Here is a 21,366-nt window from a genome sequence, read left to right as displayed (position 1 = left end):
AATGCCACATCAATAGGATATTAATTAAATAATTTGAGCATATACACATGTATATACATGTGTACATAATATATGGCAATGCGGCGGATGAATGTACACATGTATATACATGTGTACATTTGCCCATATATGTGTCAATGCATGTGAGAGAATAATGAAAATATGTTTCTTAAGTATTACTTCTTTTTTAAATGCAACATCACCAAGATATTAATAAAATAATTTTTGATATTTTATATACTTATGTAAAAAACTAGTAGCTTTGTGAAATATGGAAATATCACATGTTACCGAGATGACACAAAGTAAGTGAACATACATTACAAAGGTGTTAAGAAACTAGTGCCTTTCTGAAATATCAAAATCTCAACATATAATTAAAAAAAACACAAAGTAAGTCAACATACATTGTAAACATTTGACTTTCTTCAAGTATTACTTTTCTTGTATTTCACACTACCTAGATCATGAAAAAAAAATATTTCCTCATATACTATGTTGAAACTAATAACTTAATGAAACATCAAAGTATCAACATATTATTGAAAGATAAAGTAAGTCAACATACGTTGGAAAGATGTTAAGAAAGTACCTCCTTGCATAGCTCTTGAGCTTAAATTTCAAACATCTCCATCTAATTGTTGTAAACAGAAGAGGATTTACCAAAATTTTTAGCATGGCAATAACCTTATAATCTATTTTTTTAAAATAATAAAATATTTCTAACATAATTTTAAACATACTTACTTTTCTCTATGTTTTTCTTTTTGATTATAACTTGAAGCTTTGATTCAAGAATCTCAAGATCCTTGAGATGTAAAGACATGAGGTTTCTACCCATCAAAAAGCTGTACAAAGACAAGAACTTTTAAGGAAAAATGTGTACAAATACATGTAGCCTATTTTATCATGTATATTAAATGTCAAAAGTATTGACATATAACATAATGAGGAGATTAGTATTCATGGATTTAGAAAGTAGGATGCTAACCTACTTTACATCTTTTTCTACAAGCTAGACACAAATGAGCATCAACATTCTAATCAAATAAAAACTATTAATTTGATTAGAATTATCTAGAATGATAGTGACATATTCAATCTCTACTTATGATATTAATGATAACAATCATAACACAAGAGATATTTTGAGGTTTTGAAATTCTCGAGGTTTTGTAGTTTTTCTTTTTTTTTGAAAGGTTTCTTTCCTCATTAAAAAAACAACAGGTTTTGAAAAATTAACATTTTAATAATTCCATGTCTATATATATATATATATATATATATATATATATATACATATATACATACATATGTGTATATATATAAATACACATATATTCATAAGTGTGTGTGTGTGTGTATACATACATACATATTTATATCTACATGTGTATGTGTATATATATATATACACATACACATATAGATATAAATATGTATGTATATATGTATATATATATATACATACATACATACATATATATATATGTATTATGTATGTATGTATATATATATATATATATACATATACATATATACAAATATATACATACATACATACATACATATATGTATATATATATATATATATATATATATTTGTGTGTGTGTGTGTGTGTGTGTGGTTTATACACACACACACACACACCTGCACATATAGATATATAAGTGTATACACACTTATGTGTGTGTGTATATATATATATATATATATATACTTATATTATAGCCATTTATATGATAGTGATGTGTGGATGTAGGGTAATAATGGACGAGGGAAATTTTTTCCACTTTAGGATGTCTTTCTTCCCAAGTGTAATAATGTATGTATGCACTCTTAGGAGTGAATGTATGTATGTTGCTACCTTGATCTTCACTCCAACAATTGGTATCACACAGGTTCTCTTGGCTCTAACCCCCTTGTCCTCTTTTCTTCAGCTACTCTTTTAATTAACCATGTTAATAGTGTTTTTACACGTTTTAGAGCATTTTGAGTGTGTTTTGGCTCATTTGTATGCATAAGGTTTTCGCAAACATCTCAATGAAGTATTAGTTCGAATTGTCTTTGTTCATTTTTTAATTTTTTGGTATTACAACATTTGCTATGCAGATAGGGTCATCATCATCTTGCACATCATATCTTCGAGCTCTTTATGAAGAGCTTTCACAACATCGTTAACATTATCATCGATTTCTACATAGGCTACCTAAGTAACGTTTTCACACTTTTTTCACTCTGCTACGATCTACTAGCACAACCATATTTTCATTTAGAAGGCATTGAAAATACCAGCAAAGTAGTTGGGATTTGTGCATTTTCAGTTATTTGTGTAAATAAGAGATCTCACTACACTTATTATTGAGTAGAGTACACATAGTTTGTACTCAATAGCATGAAGCTCATAGAAAGTAGCCACCTAAACATGAAAAGACTGCCATGAATAAATCATAGAAGCATATTAAACTCCAAGAAAGGTTAAATGTATAATCTCGGGGGGGTCACTCGTATAAATATGTAAGTATCACGTGGGTTCAACAGAAGGACATTTTAAATATTTAAAACTTACAGAAATATATTTACAGAGGGGATTTATTTATTGTATTTTTAAAAAAATTTACAGATTTGAATAGGAAAGGATACATTATATTCACTAAAAAATTCACAGATAAGGGACTTTTTAAATAGGCCTTGAACGCACGTGATATAGAGGATTTACATATAGTGACCCCCCCGAGTGTATAATATGTCAAAGGTACATAGGCCATGTGCCTTTTAATAGTCTGAAGGCCGCATGTGCCCTAGTCCCATATGCCTAAATGTACCCTAAGCCCCCATGTTCCTAGGCCATGCCCCATGTGCATGTGCATCCTAAAATCACTTTGTTCCAAACCATCCCCTCCTACCATGATTTTGTCCTCAAAATCAAAGGGTGGTCATGCACAAATAACATATACAAGAGGCTATATACAAAAGCCAAAAATCGACCATAACTAGGTGTCGATGGTGAGGTAAATAGATCCTTAAAAAACATGAGTCACTTGCTGTCGATGCCAAAGTTGCATGACACCTGGGATCAAATAGAAATGAAGGGGGAATGCCATCAATGATGAGGCTAATCATGTAACCACCTGGATCAAATGGGAATCCAAACCATGAAAACTCCAAAATAATGGCTCACTAACAACCTACATCAAATGGTAAATATGTGAAACCAATTTTGATGACGAGGCTAGCCATAAATCCTACTTGGTCCAATGGATAGTGGATAGTCATAGTACATATCACCCATCCACGGAACAAATACGTGACTGCCTATAGATCGAAAATATAGTGTCCATACTCCTCATCTAAGGTGCAATGGCCACCAAATATGCCATCCAATCCATGGATCTTCTAGGATGGAAATCATAAAGCGATCATCCAAACAATGACTCCTAGGTCAAAGGAAAGACTAACACCCTCCTTTTTATATGACCATAATGTGAATCTAAATCATATCATCCAGTGAAGATTTGATCAATGTGCATAGTCCTATCACTCCTACTTTACGAGATCTTACCTCAAAAAAAACATCATAACTCTCATGCACTATTCATGACTCATCATAAACAAGAACTCTATCCACATAAACGCTACGAGGAAAGCTATGACAACTAGGAGTAGTGGCCGAATCAAAAGTGTCTCCATATGTGAAAACTCTAGAGGAATATCTTAACACATAACATAAGAAACTCAAGTCTAGGATCCTCATATGTATCTCGTGAACCCACATGTGAAGTATCACTAATCTCATGTGTATGATAATGGATGCATCACTAGTCATCCTCTAGATTCTCATCAATGTCTAAGAATTGATCCCCAAACCATGATCCCTAGGAAGATATGTAGACATAGGTGTACCGCAATACTCGATGCTAACCTACCTCCAAAAGATTATCCATATGATTTTAATGGTATGAGAAGATAAACGTATACCTAGTTACAAATGGCTTTTGCAACAGTCCAATTGAGAGTAATCTCTATGTAAAGAGGAGTAAATATGGGTTTTTGGTCATCATTTTATGCGTTCATAACATGCTACTCTCATAGGCCCTAATAAGGAAAAAATTTTAAACTTCAAGTTTGAATTACATCTATCATTGGAAATGAAATAGTTGGGCTCGTTATATTATTATTTGGGCATACACAATCTATGCAGTATGATTATGGTATTGTGATGGTGCAAATAAAGTATATACAAAGGGTGCTTACACGGTTTGGTCTTGAAGATTGTAAGCCTACTCCACTAATTGCATTCTCAACAAGGTGCTCCAAATAAGCCCATACTGCCTGAAAATCAGTGAGTTTTAGTCCACAGATCACTCATATAGCTGTACAAGAGTATGCTAAAATGGTTGGTGCAGACATTACTGGATAATAAATTAGCTACTCCTTTACCTAATAGAACATGTGTAGGTTCTCATCATGCATCTTATTCTTTTATAGATTAAGCTCTCATTTCCAACATATGCAATGAGATTGGTATTTAGCAGATTTACAAGAAATGATTATGACTCAACCCTAAAAAATGACACTTATTCTTCACTGCCAAAAAATAGCCTAAAAGGTTTCGTAAATGGTAGCCTCATCCTCATTTGTCCTAATGGATTATTCCCTAGAATCCCCAAGATCCTAAAAGTCCCAAAAGTGAGTTCAAAATTACCAGAATGGCATATGAAGTTTATGTAGTATGATGATGGTATTGTGATTTTGTAGACAAAGTATATACAGAGGCTAATTACACGGTTTGGTCTTAAAGATTGTAAGCTTATTACTACACTAGTAGATATAGGTGCTAGGCTTAGTTCTCGAGGATACAGCTGAACCATTCATGCATCACTTTATGAGCAGGTTGTTGGGTGCGTCATTTATCTATGTAATATGAGGCTTGATATTAAGCTTGGGGTCTTGACAGTGGCTGAGAAAGTTTATCCACGGTCCCGGAAGTAAGCAGTAACACATTGCCAAGCAAGTATTTCAATACTTATAGGGCCCTTAGCCCCTTGACTATTATATGCTAAGGGGGATAAAATTTAGATGCATACTTTTTTGGTGATTCGAATTAGGCTAAATGTTGTATAACAGAGAGTGTCCAATAGTGGATTAGTATATCTCTCTTTCTCTCTATCTATCTAAAGAAAAAGGGAGGATAAATTTGAAAGACAATAGATTCCACATGTGCATTAGACTATGCTCTCCTTCTAACTAAACAAATTACCACGAAAGAAACATTCCCACAAGTGCATTAGACTATTCTCTCCTAGCAACACAATAAATTAGCATGAAAGAATTTTTAAAAATTAAAGAGTTAACTTGTGAAACATCCCTAAAAGGAGAGACTTAAACTTTAAGAGAGAAAAGTTTCCACATATGCATTAGACTATGCTCTCCTATAAACAATAAATTTCAAAGACAATACATGTTTACAAACTAAATAATTAAGCTTCTTGTGGTGCATCACTTGATACTAGTCTTGTAATTGAGTAATTGAGCGATAAAACTGGCTTCAATTCACAAAAATAAATTAGGTTTGATTATGCAAATGTGATATAACTTTTGCACATAATATTGAAAAGTGACAAAACTACTCAAGTGTGTCCAATTGGTATAAAGAAAAAATTGGGAGAGATTTTTAATGAAAGTTGGGTCATTTGAAAAATTAATGTTTTTCAAAAATACAAAGAAAGCCATAAAAGTGACTTAAATAGTTCCTAGCACACTTGATTTTATTATACTTAAATAATTCACAGCATACATTCTTCAATTAATGTCATATCTATTAAAATGAATCTTGTATTTCTGTTAAGCGAGGACAAGAAGCTATTGCCAGAGCAGGTAGTAGTTGGTTCAGGCACCACTGACATTGGTCGAGATCAGTGGGTGACCATCAAGATTGGAGAGGACTATGTGGGCTTTTTAAATATTTATTCACCAAATGCCACTGCAAAAGTAGAGCAACCTTCTAGAGTATAGTTTGCCATTCCCTTCCAGAGGCTAACTTTTGGGGTGTATTGGTTTGGGACTTTAACATGATAGAGTTAGTGAGAGGATGGACTAGGAGGAGGCATGGCTACAATTTTTGGCTTAGAGTACTCTGCTTTTTGGAGGAGCTTATCTTGGCTCTTAGGGGGGAACAACCTTGGTATTTACTAGAGTTTGGATGTAGCACCAGGAGTTTGTTCTTCTCAACGTCTAACAGGAGGAGCACCGCCCTAATCTTTCCATACTTGATAGATTCCATGTGGATGAGCGATTTTACGATCATGGGGGCATGATTGGTATTTTGGCAAGCCCTGCTTTCTCTGATCATGCCCTCATTATTTTGTCCTTGGAGGCAGGATAGACACTTAAGCACTCGGATCCTTAACAGCCTCATCCACGACTATAAGATATGCAGCAAGATAGAGTAGATGTGGGAGGGGCTAGATTTTCTTATAGGATCAGCAGAACAGTAGGCACTTTGGATGTAGGCCTACATGAGATTAGTAGTTTACTGCACAAGGCAGCACAAAGCAGATTGGCTAGATTTTGTAAGCAGTAGGAGAGGGGAATTCACTAAGGCCTTGCTTCTCTTCAGCAACTTGAGGAGAGCTCCCCAGATAGCCCATGGATTGAGGGGTCAATTTTTTGACAGCCGTACAGAGCTTACATCCATAGAGGAGTGGAGGGTGGAGTATAGATACCATGCTAGAGCTTCCTTTTGGATGTAGGCAGGAGATAGGGTCACTTGGGATTTCTTTGATATTGCGTGCCCTCCCAGGCAAAGAGTTGGTATATCTGTAGGTTGCGAGGCTAGGATGTATCTATTGTTTCTGACCCCCTATGTGAGATCCATAACCATAGATGTTTTTCAGATCCCTTCTCACATAGGGGCCCCTATATCCTCATAGGTGCTGGATGCGTGAGAGTAGGTATGGAGGGAGATAGGTTCACTACTGGGGATTTCTTTGAGATTGTAGGCCCCCATAGGCAACAAAGAAATGTTATCCATAGGTTGCAAGGTCAAGATGGATCTATCATTTTTGACTCCCCCTTGTGAGAGCCACACAAATGATTTTTTTAGATCCCTTCACGGGTGCCCCCATATCCATAGGTGGTGGATGCATGAAAGCGAGACTGGAGGCACACAAGAGAGGTGGTTTCCCTTGCTCTTTGGATTTTCCTATTGACTCCCTTCACAAATGAGGAGCTAGCGGAAGCCTTGATGGCACTCTCTAGGGACAAATTCCCATGAGCGAACAAGCTTCCTATCTCCTTCTTTCTACGTCACTAGGATCTCATGGAAGGTAGCCTTGGAGGAGCCTTCAAACAAGATTATGACTACAGGTGCCATGCTAGAGAGGCTTTTAGAGGGTGTGGTACACTTGATTCCCAAATAGGGTGGGGTGATAGATTGGAGATTTGGTAGTGGAGACCCATCACCTTCCCCTCAATATCGGTTTTCGCCCAAGGCCATTAGGCAAGGACTTCAACCCTTCCTCTCTGACTTGATTCATGATACTTCGATAGCTTTTTTCGGAGCATTCTAGACAACATCTTGAATTTTTGGGAGCCGATTGCTTCAGCCAAGATTTGTCAGCAAGATCTCATTATGCTCATACTGGATTTTGAGAAAGCCTATGATATAGTTAATTGGGGATTTCTGGAGGGGATGATGTGCTCTATGGAGGAGTGGATCCATGGTGTTTTTTGGACTTTACTTGGCCTCTCACAGTTAAGTTCTCATTCAAAGAGTCAAAGTTGACAAATTTTCCCTTTCTTGCTTGGTTTGGAGGGGTTTCCCTCTAGCACCATATCTCTTTCTATTTGCTGTCGAGACCATGAGCAATTTTCTCTCAACTCAAGAGACTAGGCTCTAGGGATTGCATCTCCCCATTCGTGCCCCCATTCGTGCACAGGGAGTATCTTCTAGACTCAAAGTTTGCATATACGACACAAGAACATACCTATCACGAGATGTGGGGAATCTTCTTTGATTTAATGCAGTGCGACAATAGAGGCCTTCTGTCATGCATCAAGAGCACATATCAATTGGCACAAGTCATGTGGATTTTGGTTTGGGTCTCTACCTATCTCAACTTGGCGTTCAGTTGAGGCTTTCCAGTGGATCCCAAGGGGAACTCCAATCCATTATCTTGGATGCCAAGTGGTCACTGATATCTCCCCAAAGCAGTAGTTTAGCCCCTCTTCTTCTAAGCATTTGGAAGAAGCTAGAGTTGAATGAGGCTTAGACCAAGTGGTGGTGGGGTTAACTAGGTTCTTCTTGCCACCATGTGGCATACTACTTCTTGTTGGGCTTTTTCATGAGCTTGCATTGTCCAGATTTTTGTGGTTAGAAACATTTTGAGAGCTCGCAAACAAACGGGAGGCCTGGCCATGCCAAGGTGGCCTGGAGAGTGATCATACAACCTTGCCAGCAAAGAGGGGGCCTAGGCATCATCGACCCCATCATTCAAAGCCGTGCCCTTTTGGTGGGCAAGATGATTGTTAGAGAACTTCTTCTAGGTGGTCAGCCATGGAAGAATTTCCTCCTTGCCAAGATACTGGCCCATACACCAAGTCTCGGGGGCCCATCGATTTTACCTAGCCACTAGCTTTTGAGCACAAATTTTCATCCAGTCTATTACAATCTTGGGATCACCTCAACCCTCCAATAGTAGTCTAATCTCATAGACTCCGAGGAGCGTCTCTTACAGTCCTTGATTTGTAACCCCCTGATACCTAGTGGTCACATGCTAGGGGCTCACAATGTCATGCATCATGGGGACCTTTGAGAATGGGCTCTTCTAGGCCTCTTGGAGATTTCCCCACTGGCATAGGAGAGGGGCCTAGATAGGATCAGGGGGCAGGGAAAGACTCAGCCCCTCGACATCACTCTACCATTCCTTCGGAGTGGTTCACCCCGATCCCTGACCCTATTCCCCTGCAATGGGGTTAGGAGTGTTCATGAGCGTGATATTCTCCTAACCCCTGCAATGGGGTAGGAGTGTTCATGAGCGTGATATTCTCCTAATAGTTCATGGCATGGATGAGAGCTCCCCCTTGATCACCTTTGTGATTGGACCTCATGGTAGATTAGTGAGATCAGAGCCCCCTTTGGAGGACTTAAGGGGATACACATTACATAGGAGGAGGGTGATCATATTCCATACAGATGAGTGGCACATTGACCCACCACTAGCCAAGGTGGTTAGGGAGAGACGCTGGTGTTTATGGATTTGGGAGAGCCGGCCCATCACATGCCTCCCCAGTAGTGGGACCTGGGGGGGAGCGGACTTGGTGTGATCCTGCAAACATGGAGGAGACTCCAGGTACCCCATGTTTTGCATACACTACATGGCTTGCCATAGGAGGATCCAAATGCGTGAGATCTAGGGCACTCTGACGCGGCAATCAGGACACTCGCAGTCTCCCAGCCTCTCATCGTGCTTTCCCTTAAGAAGCTCAAGGATAGTTTTTGACCTCCGAAGATCACTCTCTTTTTATGGCTACTATTGGCACATAGGAGTTTGGCACTACGTGATTTCCCATTGGAGGTAAACCAACACCATGTTCGAGATGTGGCCATCCCCAGGAGTCTAAACAATAGTGTCTCTTGGATTGCCAAAGGCTTAGAAAGTTTACAAGTGAATTCTTTGCATCTTCATTATGGACAAGGGGACTGGTCCCGTACTTTTACATGGGGCATTGTTGCTTGGGCCAGTGATGTGTTCAAGGTTGTCATGGCCTTATGAGAGGAGGAAGGTTGGGGGCTAGCCCTTCAGGTCTCTCACCTTCACATCTCGACACTACCACTCCCAGCCCCATTTTTTAGTCATTGGATTCCTCATTCAAGCTAAAGATGATAACATATTTGTAGCAGCATTCCCATATGGCACATCTAAAGAGCTCCATGCAGCAAAGCCATCGAAGGCACCCACACCTACCTGCGGTGCCCATCAGGAGCATCTAGCTTGACATCATTCATACCCTCCACGGCTAGTGGGGGAAGCTTGAGGGTGGTTTTGTGGGGCTATATGCAAAAGCATCGGGAAGCCTTCCTGTAGCTCTGGAAAATGACTTGGTCCTTTTCTCACAGATAGTGTGGTGGTGGGCCCACTTGGCACTACAAACCACCTTTGTGGTTATATTCCCTCCCCCACCCCTTGTATGAAGATGGCCTCCTCCTTGTAGAGCGGCCAACCGGAGGAGAAGTGCATCCTTCTCCTTTTTTTTCTTTGATCCTTGCTTGGTACTACATGGAGGTGAGTTTGTATTTAGCCTTTTGAAGTTGTTTTTCTGTTAACTAATAGAAGGATATTATTTTTGAAAAACATATGAATTGTGTATACAAAAATAACTTTCTCATTGTGCTTTCGTGACTTGATTTTAACAATTCTTAGAGAAAGTTTCACTGAAAAAAAATTATTTTTTCTTATGAAAAGAGTCACATTCATGACTCTTTTCAGATGAGTCATAGTCATGACTCTTTTCTTTTCCCCAAAAAAATCACATTCATGACCGTTCTATAAAAAAAAAGCTTCAAACCTTTTTTCTCTTGCTCATTTTTTAAACTACTATCTTACATTTTCATAGAAGGATCCTCTTTGAGACTTTATGGTTAGACAATAAGATTTGTTTTACAAAAGTCTCAAAAAGCCACAAAATAAGCTTTTTTATTACAACACTAGTGTTCATTATTGCATACATATTCCAAGACACCAACTAACCTACAAAAATCTATGTATATGTATTGTAAAAGACACCAACTAACCTACATAAATCTATGTATATGTATTGTAAAGAGAAACTTCTAATTTGAGAAAACCACTAAATTGGAAATCTAAAAGAATATTCAATTTTAAACTATTATCATCATAGTAATCAAGTGTTTACAAATGGCACTAAAATATCTCTTTACTAGGCATTACCAAGTGTCACAATTGTATCACTAGATTAGAGAAATATTTAAAAAGTGAATTGTGAGCTTATAAGCATTTATAAGGACTAATAAAGTTTTTAAAAAAGAAATATTTTAGATATTTTTTAATACAAGGTTAAAATCTTGTGGATGTAGCCTGTTAAAGGCACTAATTTTGTGAGATGAATGATTAGTTATGTGGCATTTCCTAGAGGTCCTACATACACATCTTGTTTTTCAATAGTCTAGTAGTGGACAAAGTATATGTGAAAAAGTAGAGATAAAAATAAAATAATACAAAGAACAAGTAGGATTATCTTTTATATATAGATCAAATAATAAAAAATAAAAATAAAAAATAGAACAGAATGATGAAAATAGCATATATAAAATAAAAAATATTTACAAATGAAGAAAATTAAAAAAAATGATTGTAAATTTTTTTAAATCTTTTATATATTTTCTCTTTTTTGTAATAAGTGAAAATACTTACTTGCCTTGATAAAATACACAATGGAAACACTTCAAAATAAAAGAAAAAGATGATTAAAGTTTTAAAGATACAACTTGGATAAGGCTCAAATTTTTTTCCTATCTCATCTCATGTTGTGAGGTTCTTTTTGCTATCCCTTTTGATTTTGTGAAGTACATTCTACTATACCTTTTGATTTTTTTCTATTTACTTATTCAACCCTAGATAACAAAATGAAGAAAGTCATTTCTCATCAAAAAAGGTACTCTTAAGTTTCTTGATATAAAGTGAAATAATAACATAAAAATTAATTCTCAAAAATCTAGATATATATAAAAAGAACAAAAGATAGGTAACTATCTTTTGTTCTTTTTAGATACTAATAAAAAGAATAAAAGATAGGTACCTATATAGATGGATAAAAATGTGTGTGTGTGTGTGGAGAGAGAGAGAGAGAGAGAGAGAGAGAGAGAGAGAGAGAGAGAGAGAGAGAGGGCCAAGGGAAATACAATAAAGATGACCCTTAGAAACACACACACACACACACACACATATATATAGAGAGAGAGAGAGAGGAGGACCACGGGAAATACAATAAAGATTACCCTTAGAAACATAAACTCATAACATCTTATCATATAATCTAAGCTCAATATTGTGAACAAGATCTTGAGCAAACTAAAATACTAACTAAACCTACACCAAATGTAAATTTTTCTGAATTTGAAATAGATACAAAGGAAAAACGATATGTGTGTGTGAAAAAATGTGTATTTGTGTATGTGTTCACACATGTGAGAGTGTGCATGTGCATGCATGTGTGTGTGCGTGTGTGTGTAAGTAGATAGAAAGAAAAAGAAAGGCGAGAGAAAAGTCGAGGGTGGAAAAAGACAATTGACATCTACTTGTAAGATTATATCACACAACCTAATCTCACTATCATCGACTAGAATTGAAGAATGTCATCTAACCTCAAGATTATGGATCATCTGATTTATGTCCTTCCAATGGATTATTGATGTCTTTTAAGATTTCACATATACTGAAAGAAACACAAACATGAAATCATGAGATATATTAGTAATTAAACAATTGTAAGACCACATGAGTGAATACTCTAGATGAGAAAATCATTTTAACAATATTTTATGACCACAAAAAAAAATCTCTAATAAAATAAATCCAAACATATCAATGTAATATTACAGTAAATGATGTGACTAGCATAAAAAAAGACTACAAATTAACTCCCTTTCTCTCATATTAGTGCATGAAAACCCAAAAACAAAGTGTTTTAGAAGGTTTTTTAGAAAAAAAATGGAGACAAAAAGAAAGAAAAAAGCATTAGAATGAAAACAAATTACTGTCATGATAAAACTTTTGAGCACGTTCTCTAATATGGAGAAAGGAGAGTTAGGGATTGAGTTTAGATAGTTTGTTCCTCTACCCACATGATTCTAGATCAAAGAGATTAACTATGAGAAAGACATGAAGGAAATGCATTGTCATGATGATCTATTCTTGTTAACATTAATTTTGAGCCCATGCTTTTATGCAATTTGTCTCATTAAAACTTCTAGTAAAAACATGCCACTCAAGTAAAGACAAACTGCAAAGAAAAAAAAAAGAAACCATATTATAAATAATCAAAAGATATAGATCTATTAATAAATTACTTATGGATTAGGAATAAAAATTAGATAAACAATCTTTATCTTTATTTATTTTTTGAATGTAAAAAAACATCATACCTTTATTGATGATAAATATGTGTTTAATCTTAAACTATTACATTGTTACACATAGAATGGGATCATTGGATTCTTCTCAAAACTCAAGTCTTCATAAAAATATAATTGGTTGTATAAGATAATAATATTAATCTCTTTCTTAAATATAGTGCAATATGTTTATATAAATATTGTACCAATGTTTAGCTTACTATACATACATGATAAGTATGGACATAGTATATTCACATCTATAGTATAGATGTCTATTAATCATCAGTTTGAGGGTCTATTAATCATCAGTTTGAGGGCATAATTGAATAGATATTACACTTTAAATAGTAATCATGTATCATAAGTCGAGGGTTGTATATATTAACATTACAAAAATGTGATGTGTACATGAATTGACTATAAGAACTATTTTGGAAGGTGGGTCCAATTATTGGCACTCTATAAAAACTAGAACAAAAGGTGGAACCCATTTTTTGGTTCTTTAAAAGTCACCTTGATTTTTTTTAATTTAATTAATTAAAATAGTTATATATTTCCTCCTTGATATGTCTTTTTTAATAAAAGGATATAAGTTGATATTTGGCCTTCATACAAGTGTTACCTAAAGAAGAGGTTGCGTGAGTGAAGATCATAGAACCAAAGGGTTAGACTAGAAGCACCCTTAATGGAATTTCCTTGATCTTCACTTGATATATCAATTACACATTTTATGACTTCTCATTACAATTTGACATAACTAAACAAATTATGATAAGCTAATTTGGAAAACAATGTGCATATCCATTCATAGAATTTATAAAACCCATACTACTACAAGGCTTCTTCATTGTTAACACCCTTTATTCATGCTCTTTTAGATTTTATTATTTTCTTACACATATCAAGAGTGAAATCTCATTAGTTAAAGAAGTATGAAAGGTTTCTCCCTGCAAAACTGATTGTTTACAAAGTTCATATGGACTTTATTCACTAATAAAGTCCACCCCCATAGTTTTAATTGAAAGGATTCTTGATAGAAACCAACCAACTATGACTAATGTATTTATCTTCCTAAGATTGGAATTTATTCAACCTTGCAAATTCAAACAAAAATTGTACTTATATATTTTAACAAGAATACAAGGACATCAACCAGAAATACAAATTTTAAAAAAATTATAAACTCTTAAAAAAAGAAACTTAGCAAGTTATGATTTAAGACAATAAAGGTAGTCTATAAAATAGGAGAGAGAGAGAGAGAGAGAGAGAGAGAGAGAGAGAGAGAGACTCAACAAACCAAGCATAATACTTACGTTCTCATTAACGCTCAAACATAAGTTGATCACTAGGTTTTAAAAGAGTAAAAATTATTGGCTAAACCTAATTCTAGTAAAAAAGAAAGAAAGATAAAAGCAAATGAAAAAGATTTTAAAATTAGGGAGAGAGAGAGAGAGAGAGAGAGAGAGAGAGACTCAACAAACTAAATGTAATAGTTATGTCTTCATTAGCACCCAAACAAAGTGGGAAAGAGAGAGAGAGAGAGAGAGAGAGAGAGAGAGAGAGAGACATAATACTTGCGTTCTTATTAATGCCCAAACATACATTGCTCACTAGGTTTTAAAAGAGTTAAAATTATTGGGTAAACCTAATTCTAGTAAAAAAGAGAGCGATAAAGAAAATGAATAAGATTTTTAAAGTGGGAGAGAGAGAGAGAGAGAGAGAGAGAGAGAGAGAGAGAGAGAGACTTAACAAACCAAGTGTAATAATTACATTCTCAATAGCACCCTATTATAAGTTACTCACTCGGTTTTGAAAGAGTCAAAGTTATTGGGTAAACCTAGTTCTTGTCAAAAAAACAAAAAGATAAAAGCAAATGAATAAGATTTTAAAAGTGGTGAAGAGAGAGAGAGAGATAGAGAGAGATGATGCAAACAATAAGAACACTATTGTGACAACATGCATAATTAGGGTTGATATTTTCCTATATGGTCAACACTTTCTAGATCATCATCTCACTTAATCAACACTTTCTAGCCCATCTCACTTTGTCTATATGTTCAATACTTTCTAGACTATCTCACTTCATCTATATGGTCCACACTTTATAGCACTTCTCACTTGCTACACTAGTGTACCAAGAACCTTTTCATCATTGTGTGGTAGAATCTCTTCTCATGTGCATATTACCCTAAGCGAGATGCTCATAAACATGATTCACTATTGAAAGTGTCTTTAATGAAAGATTTAAGGGCAAGTGTTGACCGATTTAGATAGTTTTGGCACTGTTGTAAGTGTCTTGTAAATAAAGATTCAAGTGTCAGTGTTAACCTAATAGATTAGTTTTGGCCCTTTAATAAGCACCCAAGATGTGCATAGCATGGAGTGATTAATAACTTCATTGTCTTTGCCATGATGCCTACACTCACATCCTTCAAATCTTGAGTTTGCGGTCTCTTGAACTTACTCTAAGGACCACTCATTTTATTTTCTTTGTCTTATTCACATTCTTAAGATTGGTTCATAGTAATAGGGAGACTCTCTTATGTCTTTGGTCATGAAACACCCTCTTCTCCACATGACATTTGATTTCTCAAATGAGAAAGAAAGGACTAACACCAAATCCTTTAAAAGTTACTATGCATTATCATCGAAGCCTAAGACAAATCGTCTAAAATTTAATATCTCAACTGTGTGACTAATATTTTAATATCGGATAGCTCCAATGTACTTCCAATTTTATTCTAGATCTTTCTATTGATCTGGATCTCTAATGAAAAATTCTCATATCTCAACAAAAGATGATTATTTTTTGTTGAATTTAAATAGTACACATGTCAGACGACACACGTAAATAGTTCAGACTGACATATGTTCCCAAACCGATAATAAATGTATAATCTATAGGTTCTCTTTCAGCATGACCTAAGGTCTTTCACTTTAATCACGTTTTGCAATTAAAGTCTTCAATTATCTTATAACTTAAAGAGCGAAATTGTTTATGAATGATTTAGGCAGTTTGGAACCAAAATGTGTTACTAAGGCTATGACAAATGCAAGTACCTCATCCATATTTGTAACTTCTTTTTCCAATTTATCTCTATTCAAGACTCAACTATAAGTTATATACTTTAATTTTTTTTAAAATTTGGCCATCGAATCGGCCTGCCACATGTTGAAAGAGAGTTACAACACTTGAGGAAATAAGAATTGGGACACTTGAAATAATAAAAGAGATAAGGCATAGTGAAGATAAATTTAGTCTACTTGAGAATTAAAACGACAATTGAAGATTACGTCATTTGTTGGAAGGAGAAGGACATCAAAGGAAAGTGTGCCACATGGGTTACACCTGTCGTCTCGTTCAATGAAAGAAGATTAGTATATTCAATAGTGTAAGTTTTAAATATTCTTTTTAATCTCTTTTCAACGTTAAAATTTAAAGTTCTAAAACAAAAAATTTGATCTTTTAGTTTGTAAATTAACACTAAAACTATACTTATCAATCATTTATTGAATTATATAGTGAATCTAGCCACCAAGGCATATCTAGCCCAAGCATACTTACATAGAGACGCCTTGGTGGCGTACTAGATTCCATACATGTACTCCACCATAAAATAAATGAGTTTTCTGTATTTTAAAATTGACTTATATAAATAATCATTTGCAATGAACTTTACATGTTTTGACATTTTAGTTGTGTAACCATGAGGTTAACAATCATATGCTAGTTAAGAAGTCTACATGCTATCTAATTTGCATATGCTATTGAAGACTTGGATTAAATTAAGTGGACATTATCCAATATCATGGCTACAAGACATCCTTAATTAAGGATCGTTAAGGGATAGGGATTTGTAGTATGTGCGCGCCCGTGCACACACATACACACACACACACACACACACAAGATACTGTTATTCAAGGCTACAATATTGACTTTACATTTTAACCTTCAAGTTCGATAGGTTTTTATTCAAGCCTCTCTGCATAGGTGCTACTATTGACATGCAAGTTAGGTATAGCTTTGCTTTGTCATTAATAATCCCTCAAATAACTTATATTTTTCCCTCCTAGTTTGCCTACAAAAATTAATTTAAGATTTCTCTATTATTGAAGGTATTCAATGTAATAAAAGAAAGATATGCACAAAAAACTCCAATAAAAAACATTCTTTATCAACAAATCACTTCATGCACAAAGAACTACCAATAAAGAGCACTCTTTATCAACAAAGAGGCTCATTGGAAAAGGAGAGGGGGGGGGATTTTTTTTTATTGGAGGGGGAGGGGGGGAGAGAGAGAGAGAGAGAGAGATTGGAATACTTCGCTCACAACAAACTAGAGAGAAAAGGGAAGAAAAGATTTGCCTGAACAAAGGGAAGAAAAGATTTGCCTGAACGCAAATAAGCTATATTGAATGTACGCAATAAGCTAGCTGCTCATGAGCAACATACATGATACTTCATATCTTTTCCTTAGTTAGATAAGCAAGGTACACATGACCTTGCAATGTCTCAATCCCCCTCCATATTATGCTATGAGTACTCTCATTTTCTACTTTCTAAATCTAATATTCTCCAGTTTCTTACTATCATACGACGAGGCACTGAACTCACCAAGGTGGAAAGACAAGTGTTCATTTGGATATATAGAAGGTGGTCAAACTTCACCGGTAGAATTTGCATGGACCAAATGTGTGCCATTTTAAGCCAACGCCTACACCCACACAGCCATATACTCGTGTATCAAGGCAAATGGTAAACCGTTTAATGTTTGAAAGTAAACCGTTTAATAGTAGGGTTGAAGCAGCGAACAAACCACATCAATCAAATGCAGACGCACGATAAAAACACACACACACAGAGTTTAGCGGCAGATCTACACTGTGCGGAGGCCTACCTGGGCCTGGGAAATTCGGCGAGAGGAGAAGCCGATGACCGCCAGAAGGAGCGTTCTTGAGGAGGTCGCTTGGTGGGGTTCTGGAAGCGCCGGAAGGCCATGGGCTTCCTGCCGCCATGGCTGGCTATAGCTCACCAGCACAGAAAGGGAAGCGCCGGAAGGCCATGGTCTTCCTGCTGCCAACAAGGAAGCCTCTGCTCCTCTCTGGCTCTCTCTCTCTCTCTCTCTCTCTCTGGCTCTCTCGCATAACTCGCGGTCGTAGAGGAGAATTTGAAGGATGGTGGATGAGCTTATCGCACGGACACGTTTCCAAATCGAGGAGGGCCACCCTCTTCACATGGACCGTTCGATATTCTCGGAAAGATTCGGTCGATTTGACCGTTCTCGAGATTTTCAAAAGCTTCCTACAATTAGGGCCTCTTCTGCGTGAAACAACGGGAGTTGCGGTGATAAGGGGGGCGCAACCGGTGTGGTCAAAATTTCATGCCTCACCATGTTGTTCTAACTTTTTTTTTCTTGTTGCATATGGATCTCACAAACATTGTAATAAAAACTTGTTTTTTAAGTTTTGAAATGTGCAGGTCATGTACATTGTGGACCTTCAAAACAGGGGTCATTTTGTCACCTTCTGAGGCATTCACAATACCGCCCCCTTGTCGCATTCCCAACTGTGCCCATTGTTGGCACATGCTGTAGCACTAAGGGAACCAATGCCAACACCTCATGTTTATAACACCCAAAACTTAAATAAACAACAATACAATTTTCAACACTCACCATAAAGCCTATTGTAAATAAATGTTGCTATGCTTTACCTACAGAATATTTGTAACATTTAGGTGAAAAAGATTTCTCAATTTATTCCATAAATTAATCACATCCAATGTCCAATAAACTTGGGGATTCGGGAAAGGTAAAAGACATCATTTTCTTTCTTGTATAGGAATTAAATATTATTCTCGAGGAAAGTTTTTCAACAGAACTAGAACTTAGCTAGTTTTCAATCAATATTTTTGGGCTTATATTATCCTTAGGAGAAGCACAACCACGTTTCCACTCACTTTATTTTAGAATCAATCGATTAAAAACTAAGGCTATCTTTGATTTTTTGAAACTCTATCACTAGTTATGCTACACAACTCTTAAAACCTTTTAAGCGTGCAACATATTCTATTCTAGACAATCATAAACCTTCATAGTGATTTACGATCTCAACCACAAACTTGGCGCATGAACAAACCACCATCCCATCAAAATATTAGATTGCTTTTCAACTTTATGAGATTGCTTCCACTATCCTATTGTTGTTTAAAGAAAGAGAGTAAGTCATATATATCCACCCACCGAGTGGAGTTATTTCACAACATTTATTTTTATGCATGATAAAGTATGGTTTTAAAAAATGTATGAGTACCTTGCTCTCTCAATATAGAGTAATGTTAGTGTCTTAATCTCACCACACGAGGGACTGTTACATTTGTGCTTTCTTCATTAGTACACGTTGCATGGACGTGCATCTTTACAAATGCTTTCTTTTTGCTATTTAAAGACTTGAGGGTGTGCTCAAGGGCCTTTCTTCAAAAACCCTCTCTCCATACATGATATCACCACGCATGTGAAAAGGAAAATACTTAGAAGTTTTAAAAACATATCTTTATAATCTAGACTTTTTATTATCATACGAGGATAGTCACCGAGGGAGCTTGGTGGAGGGAACTTTGGAGGGTACTTTTCTTGGCTGCCCTCTCTCTCTCTACGTGAATAATCTCTCTCTAACTATTGCCACCACCATCTCCACCCACCACCGCCCAGCCTAGCCGACACCACCCACTCTCTCCTTCTCCCACCCTCACTCTCCCTCTCCCACCCTCCCTCTGTCACTCTCTCTAGGAGAGAGAGTGTGGTGTGGGCTATATCCTCCTCTCTCCTTCTCCAACCCTCCCTTCCTCTCTCCCTTTCACTCTCCCACCCTCCCTCTCCATCCTTCTCCCACCCTCCCTCTCTCTTATCTCTCTCTCCTTTCCTTTCACTCTCCCACCCTCCCTCTCTCTCCTCTCCACCCTCTTCCCTCTCTCTCTCTCTCTCTCTCTCTATCTCTCTCTCCTTGTCCCACCACCGCCCAGCCCACACCACCCTCTCTCTCCTTCTCCCACCCTCTTCCCTCACCACCGCCCAGCCCACACCACCCTCTCTCTCCTTCTCCCACCCTCTTCCCTCTCCCTCTCTCTCTTCCCTCCCTTTGCCTCTCCCACCCTCCCTCTCTCAATCTCTCTATCCTTGTCTCTCGAGTGCTAACACACTTTCTCTCTTCTATTACCACCGTCCATTTCTCTCCCTCCCTTTCAATCTCCCACCCTCCCTCTCTATTCTTCTCTTACCTCCTATCCTCCTTCCATCTCTCGCTCTCTATATCCTCCCCTCGCTCTCTATCCTTCTCTTACCTCTTATGCTCCTTCCCTCTCTCGCTCTATATATCCTCCTCGCTCTCTCTCTCTATCCATCTCTTTGCTCACTCTCTTTATCCTTATCTTTACTCTCTCTCTCTCTCTCTCTATCCTTCTCTTGGCTCTCGCTCTCTCCCTCTCTCTCTCTATCCTTCTCTTTGCTAACTCTCTCTATCCTTCTCTTGGTTCTTCGTCTCTCTCTATCTGTCTCTCGCTCTATCCTTCTCTTTGATAACTCTTCAGTCCTTCTCTCTACTTACTCTCGCCTCCCTCTCTCTCTCTCTCTCTCTCTCTCTCTCTCTCTCTCTCTCTCTCTCTCAGTCATTTTCTTAGGATCTCGGACAAGGGTTTCATTGAGCCTTTAGGGTACACTGGGATACATCTCTCGCATGCACTCAGGATCTCTCTTAGACAGCTTAGAGTTTCATCCCATAGATTGGAGATTGAGGCAGGCAGGATGAGACAAACGAGGAGAGGCAAGAGAGTTAGCAGACAGGACCGGACATGCTCCATATGTGACATGGGGGGAGAGGTTGAGATAGAGGAGCACTTCTTGTGCAGATGCCCAACGTACTATGAGATCTGGGGGAGGTTTCACTGTCTCTTTAGAGATGGCTTTGGCCCTATTTGCAGGATCATTGACTATGAGGATCACAGATGCCTAGCTCTATTTGTCAAAGAGGCTTTCATTTTCAGAGACAAGAGACTTAGACAAATGCAAGGCCACCAAACTCACGATGCAGGAGAGACCCAGGAGCTAGACAGCCCACCAGACCACACTGAGACTCACAAGGAGGATCCACAGATTCCGGACCCGACATGGCTGCAGAGACCACTGTTGTACCAACGAGGATGCACATATGAGATGATTGAGCAGAGACA

At 37.0% G+C, this 21,366-nt stretch overlaps 1 long non-coding RNA gene across 9 annotated transcripts in view; it reads right to left on the bottom strand.

The window, feature by feature from the left end:
• The window catches only part of LOC147636895 (uncharacterized), a 52,791-nt gene extending 34,480 nt beyond the window's left edge, over positions 1-18,311 (bottom strand). For 4 of the 9 annotated variants that reach the window (XR_015266288.1, XR_015266290.1, XR_015266292.1 and 1 more), the window contains exons 1-3: positions 18,041-18,310; positions 748-848; positions 593-634 (exon numbers count right to left, since the gene is read on the bottom strand). This is a non-coding gene — a long non-coding RNA (uncharacterized LOC147636895). Of the gene's footprint in view, positions 1-568; positions 635-747; positions 849-4,255; positions 4,334-12,386; positions 12,438-14,850; positions 16,489-16,521; positions 17,858-18,040 lie in introns of those variants that run through there. The other 5 variants (XR_015266295.1, XR_015266296.1, XR_015266289.1 and 2 more) reach the window with 5 other exon arrangements.
• Between the last annotated feature and the right edge of the window lie 3,055 nt (positions 18,312-21,366).

The sequence above is a fragment of the Cibotium barometz genome, chromosome 7 (assembly GCF_041138505.1).
Source record: "Cibotium barometz isolate CiBa-2024 chromosome 7, ASM4113850v1, whole genome shotgun sequence".
Classification (NCBI taxonomy): Eukaryota; Viridiplantae; Streptophyta; class Polypodiopsida; order Cyatheales; family Cibotiaceae; genus Cibotium; species Cibotium barometz.
The sequence above is the reverse complement of the archived record's forward strand: the minus strand, read 5'-3'. Positions and strand labels throughout refer to the sequence as shown.